This window comes from Schistocerca serialis, chromosome 1, assembly GCF_023864345.2.
Source record: "Schistocerca serialis cubense isolate TAMUIC-IGC-003099 chromosome 1, iqSchSeri2.2, whole genome shotgun sequence".
Classification (NCBI taxonomy): Eukaryota; Metazoa; Arthropoda; class Insecta; order Orthoptera; family Acrididae; genus Schistocerca; species Schistocerca serialis.
The window spans coordinates 1,005,896,543-1,005,910,577 of NC_064638.1; positions in this window are offsets into that span (position 1 = coordinate 1,005,896,543).

Here is a 14,035-nt window from a genome sequence, read left to right on the forward strand (position 1 = left end):
AATTCCGCACAGATGGTTCTCCTTTGCTCTTTATGGTGTTCGGTTAGACAACGAGGGACCCAGCGGGAACAAACCTTTGAATATCCCAACTGGTGAACAATTGTGACAGCACTACCAACAGAGATGTCAAGTTGAGCACTGAGTTGTTTGATGGTGATCCGTCGATCATCTCGAACGAGTGTGTTCGCACGCTCCGCCATTGCAGGAGTCACGGCTGTGCACGGCCGGCCCGCACGCGGGAGATCAGACAGTCTTGCTTGACCTTGCGGCGATGATGACACACGCTTGGCCCAACGACTCACCGTGCTTTTGTCCACTGCCAGATCACCGTAGACATTCTGCAAGCGCCTATGAATATCTGAGATGCCCTGGTTTTCCGCCAAAAGAAACTCGATCACTGCCCGTTGTTTGCAACGCACATCCGTTACAGACGCCATTTTAACAGCTCCGTACAGCGCTGCCACCTGTCGGAAGTCAATGAAACTATACGAGACGAAGCGGGAATGTTTGAAAATATTCCACAAGAAATTTCCGGTTTTTTCAACCAAAATTGGCCGAGAAAAAAAATGTGTTGCATTACTTATTGAACTGCCCTCGTACATTATCAGAAACTTTTATCTCTAATTAAGTCCAATGATTGATACTAGTACTCTACACTTGGTGAGAAATGCCCCTTTTGACATTGCTATTCTGCTTATGACGATCTCTTTGCTCCGTCCATCATTGGTTATTTTACTCTTTAGGTACAGAATTCCTTAACCTCACCTACCTCGTCATCGTCAATCCTGATGTTAAGTTTCTGGTTGTGCTTTTTCTGCTACTTCTCATTACATTCGTCTTTCTTTGATTTACTCTCAATCGATACTCTGTGCTCACTAGATTGTTCATTCCGTTCAGCATATCACGTAATTCTTCTTCACTTTCATTTAGGATAGCAATATCATCAGCGAATCGTATCGTTGATATCCTTTCACACAGAATTTTAATTCCACTTCTGAACCTTTCTTTTACTTCCATCATTGCTTCTTCCACGTACTGATTGTACGGTAATGGCGAAAGAATACGTTGATGTCTGACACCCTCGTTAATCAGAACACTTCGTTCTCGGTCGTCCACTCTCATTATTCGCTCTTTACTCTTGTACATATTGTGTAACACCCGTCTATGACTATAGCTTACCACTGATTTTCTCAGAATGTCGGACATCTTGCACCATTTTACATTGTCGAACGGTTTTTCCAGGTCTACAGATCCTATGAACGTGTCTTGATTTTTCTTTAGTCTTGCTTCCATCATCAGACGCAACGTCAGAATTGGCTCTTCTAAAGCCAAACTAATCGTTACTTAGGAACTCCTCAATTTTCTATTCCATTCTTCTGTATACTATTCTTGTCAGCAACTTGGATGCATCAGATGTTAAGCTAATTTTGAGATAAATGTAGCACTGTAGTCTTCGGAATTGTGTGGAAGATATTTTCCCGAAAGTCAGACGGTATGTCGCCAGACTCATACATTCTACACACCAACATGAATAGTCCTTTTGTTGCCACTTCCCCAATGATTTTAGAAATTCTCATGGAACGTTACGTATCCCTTCTGTCTTATTTGATCTAGGTCCTGCAAAGCTCTTAAATTCTGATTCTAGTACTGGATCCCCTATGCGTTCTAAATTGACCCCAGTTTTTTCTTCTGTCACATCAGACAAATCTTCCCCCTCATAGAGGCTTTCAGTGTATTCTTTCCACCTATCCGCTCTCTCCTCATCATTTAACAGTGGAATTCCCGTTGCACTCTTAATGTTCCCAACCGTGCTTTTATTGTCACTGAAGTTTGTTTTTACTTTCCTGTACGCTGTATCTGCCTTTCCGATAATCATTTCTTTTTCGAATTCTTCACATTTTTCATGCTGCCACGTCGTCTCAGCTTTCATGCACTTCCTGTGTACTTCATTCCACAGAAATATGTACTTTTGTATTCCTGAGTTTCCCGGAACATTTTTGTACGTCCTCCTTTCATGGATCAAGTGAAGTATTTCTTCTGTTGCGCGTGGTTTCTTCGCACTTACCCTCTTTGTACCTATGTTTTTCTTTCCATCTTCGGTGAGTGCCCTTTTTAGAGATGTCCATACCTCTTCAACTGTACTGTTCTAATCTTTTAAACTGCAACCTGATCTTCATCACTACTGTACTGTAATCTGAGTCTACATCTGCGCCTATGTACGTCTCACAATGCAGTATCTGATTTGGGAATCTCTGCCTGGCCATAATGTAATCTAACTGAAATCTTCCTGTATCACCTTTCTTTTGCCAGATATACCTTCTCCTTTTGTTATTCTTGAAGAGAGTATTCGCTATTACTAGCTTAAATTTAATACGGAACTCAATTAGTCTTTCTCCTCTTTCGTTCCTTGTCTCAAGTCCGTGTTCTACTATAACCTTTTCTTCTATTATTTCCCCTACAACTGCATTCCAGTACTCCATGACTTTTAGATTTTCATCTCCCTTTACGTACTGTATGACGCCTTAAGAACCCTCATTTACTTGATCTCTTCATCTTAATCTTGCCACTTCGGAAAGTAAAAGCGTTTCAATGATACGATTCGCTGATGACCATGTTATTCTCAATGAAGAAGAATTACGGGATCTGCTGATTGGAATGAACAGTCAAATGGGTACAGAATATGGATTGAGAGGAAAACGAAGAAAGACGAAAGTAGTGAGAAGTAGTAGGAATGAGAACAACGAGAAGGTTAACATCAGGACTGATGATTATGAAGTAGGTGAAGTTAAGAAATTATACTACCTAGACAGCAAAATAAGGAATGACGAACGGAGCGAAGAGGACATCAAAAGCAGACTAGCAATTGCAAAAAGTGTATTCCTGACAAAGGGAAGTCTATTAGTACCAAACATAGGTTAATGCGAGGAAGAAGTCTCTGAGAATGCATGTCTGGAGTGCAGCACTGTATGGTAGTGAAACAGGGGCTGTGGGAAAACCGGTTTGAGAAGAGAATCGAAGTATTTGAGATGTTGTGCTACAAGTGCATATTGAAAATTAGGTGGACTGAAGAGGTAAGGATCGGAGAGGATAAGAATATGCGGTAATCACTGATACGGAGAAGGGACAGCATGACAGGACATTTGTTAAGACATCAGGGCATGACTTCCCTGGTACTAATAGGAGCTATTGAGTGCAACAACTGTTGAGAAAGACTGAGATTGGAATACATCCATCAAATAATTGAGGGTGAACGTTGCAAGCACTACTCCAGATGAAAAGATTAGCACAGGGGAAGACTTCGTGGCGGGCCGCATGAAACCAATCAGAAGATTGATGACTCAAAAAAATAAAAAATAAATAAAAATAGTATCGTTATGTGTTTGCACACGGACTCACATCCCACAAAGCCAACACCTTCTCTTCTGCATTGAAAAGTCGACTGTGCTAAGCATCCTAGGAGATATCTTCCCTGTCACTCGGTTAACGGCATGTTAGGAGATCTCAGCATACATTATCATTAACATTCTGATAGCGCCACGTCAGTCACACCTTCATACAAAGCTAGTGACAGGACCTGTGCCGGAATTCAGCAGTACTTCGTGGACGCATCCTTAATACTTAAACAAACTACCACATTTTCTGTGAATTGCGAGAATATGTTCTTCAGTGAGACTCCGTTTCACATTGTTTACATATTGTGGTTTGGTTGACAAGTAACTGATTCAAACCATGTTGCCGGCCGCGATGGCCGCGTGGTTCTAGGCGCTTCAGTCCGGAATCGCGCGACCGCTACAGTCGCAGGTTCGAATCCTGCCTCGGGCATGGGTGTGTGTGATGTCCTTAGGTTAGTTAGGTTTAAGTAGTTCTAAGTTCTAGGGGACTGATGACCTCAAGTGTAAAGTCCCATAGTGCTCAGAGCCATTTCAAACATTTTTCAAACCATGTTGTATGCAAATTATTGTATATCTCAGCGAGCTATTGTGATTGTTCCTGATTAACTAATATTTTCTGGATATGCTCCATTTTGCTGAGATACGTCTCTTACAAGAGCGTCACAGTAATGCGTACATTGGGTCTTACACTTTGTGAGCAAATTTGAAGGACGGTAAGTCCTCTAGACCTGCCTTACTTATGTTTTATTTATTCGATCAAACTCATAACTAAACGCTCTACCGTCAATGAGCAGTGAGATTTTTAGAGATTGTTGCATAGGTTGTAATGCTGAATTCAGCAGTAGCTATGTGCGTGAAGTTATTTGAGAGGTAGGAGACGAGCACGTGTTTTGGTCAGACAGTCACAGTTGTGGAACGTGAGGCTAATGGTGTCAGTTCGGAGAATATGACAGACTACAGATATAAAGTAAACGAAGTGGCGAAAGCCGCAGCAGAGAACTCAGCCTCAGTTACCTTGGGTCACTGGCCACAGGGCGTGGAGAGCCCGAAGCAGGGGCATGGGTATCGTCCCTGTAATCAGCCAAAAAAAATTCATACAACTTCTCTCGCTGAATTGTGTCGGAAGGAGGGAGCGGATATTGTTCCCGGGCGAAGTGAAGTGCATTACGTAGTTTCAGTAGTAGCCCTCATATTGTCTCCTGGGGAGCTGCCTGTAAGATCGCTAACACCTAGGTCCATGAAAACATTTCGCAGAAACACTGCTGGAGACCGGATAATGGATGGTCGAGAAATCTGTGACCTTTTTTTTTTTATAAGGTACTTAGAATTACAGAACCACACGGTTTCCCATGCTCACTAAATTATAGTTTACTGATTAGCAGGCCGCGGCATCTTAATATTTGGTACAAAGATCCACGGTACGGTTTGCAGGGTCTAACCAATGCGTTCTTTTATCATCTCTTCGCTAAATTTTAAATAGGGTGATAGAGTTAATTCGGCCGGTGATTACATCGACAAGCATCGATGAAACATATATAGTTACAACAATAAAACATTATATACTTCAGTGAGATGCTGGATTAATAGGTCCACGGTCCTTAACATATTGAAATAACCAGACTCTGAATTCTCATCCCGTTTCATTTATCCTTTGCATGTGTGACAGATAGTTACAAATCTTTGCACAGTCACTAATTCTGATTTTCATACAAATTCCAGTCCAATACCTCCCATTTTGACACAGTAAGAACCTCAACAAGCACTGCCAACCAAATAGTGGTTTGAACTGTCCCATGTGGTCAGAGACACGTTCACTTGCATAACTTTTTGACAGTAAAGTGGAGTTTCTTCTTAGTTACAACTTACGTTATAATTATGCTTTTTACAACTGAAATAATTTCACAACTAAATTCATATTATAAATCAGCTAACATTTCAAATTATCATAATTTCAAAGGCATTATTCATCAATTTATCATTTTTTGGTTAAATTAAAATAACACTCACACTCATCCCTCATTTCTCTTGATTTGATATTATTCTATCATTTTTTCGGTAAATATGACTTTTACAAAACTTACACCTTTTTAGGAAAATTGTAAGATTTAAGTTACATGGACCATGCACTGCTTGATGTATGTTTATTATTGACTGATATTACTAGTTTCTCTCCCACGAACCATGGGCCTTGCCGTTGGTGGGGAGGCTTGCGTGCCTCAACGATACAGACGGCCGTACCGTAGGTGCAACCACAACGGAGGGATATCGGTTGAGAGGCCTGACAAACGTGTGGTTCCTGAAGAGGGGCAGCAGCCTTTTCAGTAGTTGCAGGGGCTACAGTCTGGATGATTGACTGATCTGGTCTTGTAACACTAACCATAATGGCCTTGCTGTTCTGGTACTGCGAACGGCTGAAAGCAAGGGGAAACTACAGCCATAACTTTTCGCGAGGGCATGAAGCTTTACTGCATGAGTAGCATGGAGAGCTGCATAAAACCAGTCTCAGGACTGAAGACCACAACAACAACAACATTATTAGTTTATGCACTTACTAACTTGAGAGCGTAAGTGAAAGGAAAGTCAGAGGTGTATGCAATGACGATCAGCCTTGTACCATTCTGAACTGCTTAAATTTTCTCATCATAACTATTAACAGCAAAGTAACAAAGAGGGCGCTGGTGGCTAAACATCTTGAGAAGTTTACCATAAAGAAATCTGGAAGTAATATTTAACACATTCCAGGTTGCTATTTAGAAAGCATGTTTCATTATAAAAAGACAGGACGTCAGCTCCGTCACAGTGGACTCCTGTTGGATGCATCGAGATTTGATGGGATTGGAGGAACAGCTTTTCCCCTCTTACGGAAGGAGGCTTTACAGTACATGAAGTGATAAGCAATTGGAGCGGAAGCGCTTTGCGAGTTCTCGATTGGCGGTTTTAGCGTTTTGGAGCTCTCCGCAGACTTCGTATTGTGTAAGAAACAGGGATTCGGTGGCGAACCGTTGGACTTTCGGTTGCGAACAGCGGAGAAGTGCAGTTGAATTTCGTTCGTGAACCGATAAGTATATTTGGGTTTGGGCCTGGAGTCTCGGGGCGGCGGTGAATCCGAACTACAGGAGGAGCAGGAGGAGGAGGAGGAGGGGGGAGGGTCCACCGTCCGACCCGACGCCGTGGCACACTTGGCACTGCGTCTCGGGTCTTCTACATGCGCGTGGTGAACATTTCACACTAGCGGCACTAGGAACTTCTAGAGTGAATTTCTCTTACTTTACTGCACACCCACTGCAGCCGCAGTTGTCCGATTTAAGAAGACGGGGATACTTTATTTCAGGGTTCACTCAAAGGTCAATGTCATTTGTATTAATCACAGTCAGATCACTTAATGCATTGTTAAAGTTGTCACCACCCGTGGTTCAATTTCGTCAACTGTCTGTCAGAACACTTTACGTTACGAACACGAGGTAGAATACAGTCATAGTTTCCTGTCTCATTTAACTCGTGGTTTTATGAATAAGTCTGTCATGATATTCAAATTTTTATTCCATTTAACAAGTGTTTTTATGAATAAATCTGTCATGATATTGAATCCTATCTCTTATTCAAGTAGACAAGATCCGTTTATCACATTTAATGACTATTCGTACTTATGTGGGAAAGATCCGTTGATCACTTTTAATAATTATACTTTCTTATGTTGGAAATAATAATAGTCACCTTGGAGTTAAAGAAAATACAATGTGTTGTCCCCGGTTTCCCTACACAGGACAACATTTGAAAGTAATTCGCGTTTAAATCAACAACTGCATATAATTTTCACAGTACTGTCATTGAAGTGGTGGTTCGATGTCTTAGAGATATTCGTGTTCATCAGAGGTATCAACATGCCTGCCCATCAGAGAGACGTCTTGTATGAACCATTCGATATGCTGAAATCTGGTCTGAAAATTGTTTTCACCTGAAAACTGTAGGAATGTTCATGGTGAGCATCTGCCTCCGCCACTCGGCAGCGATTTCAATTTGTTAATTGAATTCGTTAAACACGTCGCGCCTTGGAAGTCGGTTTTCTGTGTCTTGCACATAACCAGGCGACCTTGCGCTGTTCTGTTAATTCTGTTAGTCTTTTTGTGGCCGTTTTCAGCACACATTACCAATTCATGTGTATGAGTTTTTTTCTAGTTTCTTTGTTGAGTACACCAGGCGAACAAAAATGGCTCTCAGCACTATGGGACTTAACATCTGTGGTCATCAGTCCCCTAGAACTTAGAACTACTTAAACCTAACTAACCTAAAGACATCATACACATCCATGCCCGAGGCAGGATTCGAACCTGCGACCGTAGCGGTCACGCGGTTTCAGAATGAAGCGCCTAGAACCGCACGGCCACACCGGTCGGCCCAGGCGAACAGATGTTGTACTTATTGAAGGTGCATAGCACATTTGTCCTCATGTTAGCTTCGCGTTTGATGTTGTCATTCATTTTGTGAGCTGTGTTCGTAAGAAATTTAATCGTCTTTCCTGATTTGCATTTATGTCCTTGTCTATACTGTCAAGTCGATTTGTGTGAGTGGGGGGGGGGGGGGGTGGAGGAGGGGGTACGTGTGTTATTGGGAACTTTATTAATACTACTTCGTACATTGAAGGGAACATAAGATTATTAAGCTTCCTGGCGGATAAAACTGTGTGCTGCCGGAGCGAGACTCGGGCAGAATTGAATCTGTGACGACTGGTCGTGAGTGTATTTGCGTAGCTCAGCTGGTAGAGCAGTTGCCCTCGAAAGGCAAAGGTCCCGAGTTCGAGTCGGTCCAGTACACAGATTTAATGTGCCAGGAAGTTCTATATCAGCGCACACTCAGCTGCAGAGTGAAAATCGCATTCGTAAGGTTGCTGTTTTTGTTATTGTACGTACATGGTAAAGAATCCCGGCATGGGTTCTCACTGTATAGTCCTAGGCGCCTGTTGTCGAGTAACTCAGTTGACAGCTAATTCAAAACAAAGAGCCACCCTGACAGACTGTTTAATTTCCGTTATAGTGGCTAATAAAGGTATCTGTCTCTTTTCATTAAAGCAGCTGGCAAGTTATATATATTTGTGTGCTTCTATTGCAGTTTTGAACACTTCAGCCACACTATGGGTGAGCTCAGTCCTCTTTGATAGTGCCATAATTTTCTGTTATCTGTTGTTCTGCATCCCTCTGCAGCCCCAGTGGGCGAAAGTTAATTTAAGGATTTTGCTATACACTCTTACTGAAGTTAATCAATTTTTTTAAGTTAATTATCAAGAATTTCTTTTTATTTTTTTAATTATTACTTTTGCCACCTAATTCATTAATTTGGTGCCAGAACTTGTTTTACTTAAATATCTAGATTGTAAGAAACCATTAGCAGCATGTATTTGTTATTCCTGCAATTCACTTGTTCCAAAGGTACTCGTATATGGCCGTTAATAGTGTTTCCTTTTTGTTAAATAAACTAAAATAAATCCTTACTAAAATCGTCATCAGTCTGTTTTCAGTCCCTGACTTGTAACTGGTCGTTGCCGGAAAATTATGGCTTGTAATTATTTTATCTTCTTCAGTGGTCCTCGCTTGTATTCCAGTTTGGAATTCTGTGTCTGTTCAGTACAGTTCTGAGGCACCCCACATGATTTAAACTCATAACAGGGTATATGACCATAGGTCGTACATATTGTTCCTTCTTTTTTAAAAAAAAATTATTACCTAATAATTTGCCAGACAGCCTTCATTTTTAAAGCTTTGGAATTCTATGTCTCTTAATATCGCCGTGAGACATCCAAGCTGTTACAGCTTGTATTCGTCTGTGGTACTAATAGAACAGTAGCCATCTGTCCTAAATTACTTCTTGGTAGAGAAATGTAACATTTATTTATTGTGTGTTGTGCGAGAGTCCACGCCTTTCAAACTCTGCTAACGCAGTAAAAGTTAACGGACTCCAGACAGAGTCTCCTCACTTACTTGCTACCGTAATTATCGGTAACTCTACTGAAGGGACAATTAAACAGCTTATGGATAAAGCATTATTTAATCTTCACTCTTTATATAGCAACTAACTCTATTGAGTATCACAGACCAACTCTGAAGAGGAACATACAAAGGATTGTTAATGCTGTTGATATTCTTGTCTTGCGGACGTTCAGGTCATCGGTATTCCTTAAAGCAGAGTACGTCACAGACGTCTCTTTGATGCACTTGTGAGTGACGACAGGCACAGCTCGACCGAAGTAGGCGCCGCACAAAGCCAAAAAGGAGCACCTCAGGCAAAGAAACCATGTCAACTACAACAACAATAAAACATAACCCAAAGAAACTGTGATCCCAACGAGGGATAATTTTAACTCTCTAAAATATGGTTTTATCCATCTTCCCAGCAACACAAAATTCGTCACGCTTGTTTATTTCTATGCTACTACAGTAAGTGATTTTCCCACCATTCTATTACATCTATCAGAATCATTGCTTATAAAATCTTAGGAAATCTTATTCCCTCACAGCTATAAGGGCACTTTCTCGAGAACCAAAAGAGATACCACATTCAGATGTTTAAATGTGTGTGAAATCTTATGGGACTTAACTGCTAAGGTCATCAGTCCCTAATCTTACACACTACTTAAACTAAATTATCCTAGGGACAAACACACACACACCAATGCCCGAGGGACGACTCGAACCTCCGCCGGGACCAGCCGCACAGCCCATGACTGCAGCGCCTTAGATACCACATTAATGTTTACTATTTGTTTATTTGATAACCTACAATAAATTGTTGTTAAAATTTTATATGCTTTTGTTGGCCCCATTTCTTACAACTCATACTAGCTTTCTACTGCTTCCACCATATGAGACTTTGTATGTCAAAATTTTTTTAATTTTTTTTAATTCCAGTCGAGGATGTTGTTGCTACAACTAGTTGCTTAAAGTTTTGTCTAATGAATTTTCAGTATATTCTCTTACTTCTTCAACTGAATTATTTCATCATAGTTTCGCTCCTACATATAGAAAGTGATCGTTAAAATATCCTTGCAACCTGTGAATTATCGGACACAACACATATAGAAAGTGATCGTTAAAATATCCTCGCAACCTGTGAATTATCGGACACAACTGTCCTCGCAACTTGTGAATCATCAGTCGCAACACAGTAATTTGGGTTCATTGTTATCGTATTTTTTACACTGACTGGCTGTCTTATCTCCCAAATGACAGCATCCTTTATAGTTTTAATTTTACTATGTGCATTATTAATTTCTATTTACAAACTTCTGCACATTTTAATGACTTCCCTTTCATTACAGTTTCTTTTCTAGCATACAGTTAACATCGGTCTTGCCTTATTCAGACCTTTATATAAATTTCTCAATTCTCCTTATGTGAGATTTATCCATTAATAACTTGCTTTTTAAATGAATATCTGGTAACTTCCCAGAAAAGCTACTTTCAAATATTGACACAAATGTGCCATGGGATAAATTAAATTTGACATGTATCTCACATCATTCCACTTTTTTAAACTCATTCTTTGGTCGAGCTACGCCTGACGTCACCCAAAAGTGCATCAAAGAGACGTCTGCACTGTATACTGCTCCAAGGAGTGCCCATGACCCAAACATCCGGCGGACAAGAATGTCAACGCCATTAAGACTTCTTAGTGCGGTCACGTTAAGAGCTTGTCTGTAAAACTAAAGAGTCAGTCGTAAGTTGTTGAGTTGCTCTTTCAGTACAGTTAATAACAATTACAGTAACGAGTAACTAAGAAGAGTCATTTTCTAAACACTGTGACCTCACTAATAAACCACTCGGCTTTGTATGAACCTATCTGAGGGCTGTATTGTTTGTTCTAATGAATTGCTCATGATGATCAGATAGACAAGTAACAGAGGGTACACATTAATTGATAAACTTGTCTGTATCGGGGTCCTATTACTTTTCTGTATAAGAGATGGAAAATTAATTTCTGAAATTAGATCGAAACACTAAAACAATGTTTCCAGTTCATTTTTCCTTTCCACATTTCTTAAGAAATCTACAATGAAATCTCTACAAACTATTAGTCGTTTCCTCCTGTCTGACACATAGTTCAGTAATCCATCTACATTTCTCAGAAGAGGCTGGAAGTTTGCAAGAGAGGATCTGTAGACTGTCACAGTACCAGAGAAATATTCTACAATAACAACTCACAACGCCATGCTTGTAGGTTCCGATCCACACGACTACCATTTGTTTCAAAATTTTTGACTCTGTATCCAACTTTTACAAATCTACAAACTCCTTCTTCTTTTTACTTTATGCTAAGTCTACACGAGAATGATCATAGTTTGTAATCCCTGATATTTTATTTCTCCATCCCTGCAGGTACATGTTGTTCAGAGAGGCACAGTACAATTATCACTTCATAACTTTTCTTATATTGTAGACATATCAGGAGCTTATTTATTTTCTTATTCAGTGCCATAATGTTGTAACGAAAAAAATTAATTTACTCTACTGGAACTGTTGCATACATATTATGACCCCATTATTTACCAACTGAGATAGGACGAGTCACACTCTCACTATTCTCCATATAAAAGGGTACTGTTTAGTGCTGATTTTTTTTTTACTCGAGGTGTCGTGTTTGTGAGGCGACAGGAAGTTCTCAGTATGTACATTGTTAATGCATGTGGGATGTTTATGGTGGTCCAGTACGATAAAGTGCTACCAGAATCGCTGCCACTGAAATGCAAGCTGTAATTTATCTGTAGGTTTTTTGAGGGTTCAACTGCGGAACATACGAGAATGTGTAGTATTGCTCAGAGTTGTCGTTCACATAAGGAGTTAAGGCACGCGTTCCCCAACAGATATTGGTCGCAAGGCACGCAGGACAGAATCAAGCAGGAGATTATGATGGGCAAGATCTAGAAGCGTCAGGAATCCGTAGTCTGGTGAAGTTCTGTGTGTCGCTAATTAAGAGTACATTTTTGGACCACTCGTAAAGTTCAAAGGAAATATTGCGGCACCGTTACTTCAAATTACCACTGCACTACCAACAGCTCCTAATCGAAAAGTGCAACGATTCCACTGATTCCTTCAAGAGCGCGTTACACGATTTACACTCTATCAATGAGATACAAAACGCAAGAGACAGATACATAAACAACTACCACAGTTGGCAGGGCTCGTAACAAAGGGACGAAAACAGACGAAATGGGGGATATTAGTGACCACAGGGAAACAAAAAGAATATATACAAGGAGTAGCCAGGCAAGGCAATTACAACGGTAATTACAACGAACAGCAAAAAGGCAACTGGAGAGAACAACGAAGTCCAAATCCTTTCCAACTCTACCAATTTCAACTATGGAAGACGAATTCGGAAGCTTTTGAAGGTGTGCAAAGACTGTCAGACATCAAAGCATGATACGGTGATAATGCAGGCACTTCTGCATCCGATATTTCCAAACAAACTGAAATATCTCGGCGCAACCGATGTAATGGGCGCTTTTGTACGCACAGGTAGAGGATAAAGTTACATTCTGGCAGTAGTGGAGCTGACATCCAAGTTTGTCGTCTTAGCCTCCCTGAAAAAAGCAACACCACAGATAGTGTGCAGAGGCTTCTGCAAGGATTTCATCACACAGGTAGGCCATGCAGATAGGATTATCTCCGACAATGGACCCCAGTTCTGGTCAGAGAAATGGAAAGCTGTGTTAAGGAAACACAGGATTAAACTGATGTGCGCACCCATACGACATCCCCAATTGTCCCAGGCAGAAAGGATAATAAAAAACCTGGGAACCCTTTGGGGTGTATACTGTGCGAAACTACACGCCACCTCCGATATTTTCCTATGTTACGTCCTGGACGTGACGAACGAGTTGTCATTTGGAATCACTAAAACAGCACCAGTGACTTTTCTCAAGAACAGGCCACGTAAAGATCTAATCCGTGAAGTCGTAGACTTCCCCCCGACAACCCGAGTGCAACACAAGCAAATTGTTGCCGTGGCACTCAGGAGTCTGCGTGACGTGGGAGCGAAAAGGAAAGGGATCTGGGATAGAAACAGAATTCCGCACTGGTCAAAAGGCGTTGCCTAAAAGTCTCCGACTGTCTAACAAGCAGGAACAGTTGTATCACAAATTTTACCCTGTCTGCAGTGGACCAGTCCAAATCCACAAAATCGCTCGCATGAACGCTCACATGAACTCGAAACCTCGAAATCCAGGAAATCTCTGAGTATTCACCACGTATGTCATGTGAAAACATTGAAAGAACAGGTGTTTATAGTAGTTCAGTCAGGTGTGAATCAATTTATACAGAGATCTTCAGGGGATTAGCAAAGTCTAGCTGATGTTGTACAGAGTGGTCTACATTATTCGTTTATAACATTTCTGAAATTGATGTATTTGTAATTGTCATTTATTAGCTTATGGTATGACCCCCTTGAGGAACGTGGTGAAATGGGTAGCTTGGTTGTTACATAGTTATATAAACGTGTTCACTGACTGCTTGAAAATCAAAGTCAGAATTGTATAGAATTCCATCATAAGTGACAGCTGTTTGTATTAACTGACACCTTTCTGTGGCACGATAACGGTTACACGTTGACTCACCTGAGCCCAGGGCCCAACCTGCATTTACCTTTGTGCCAAA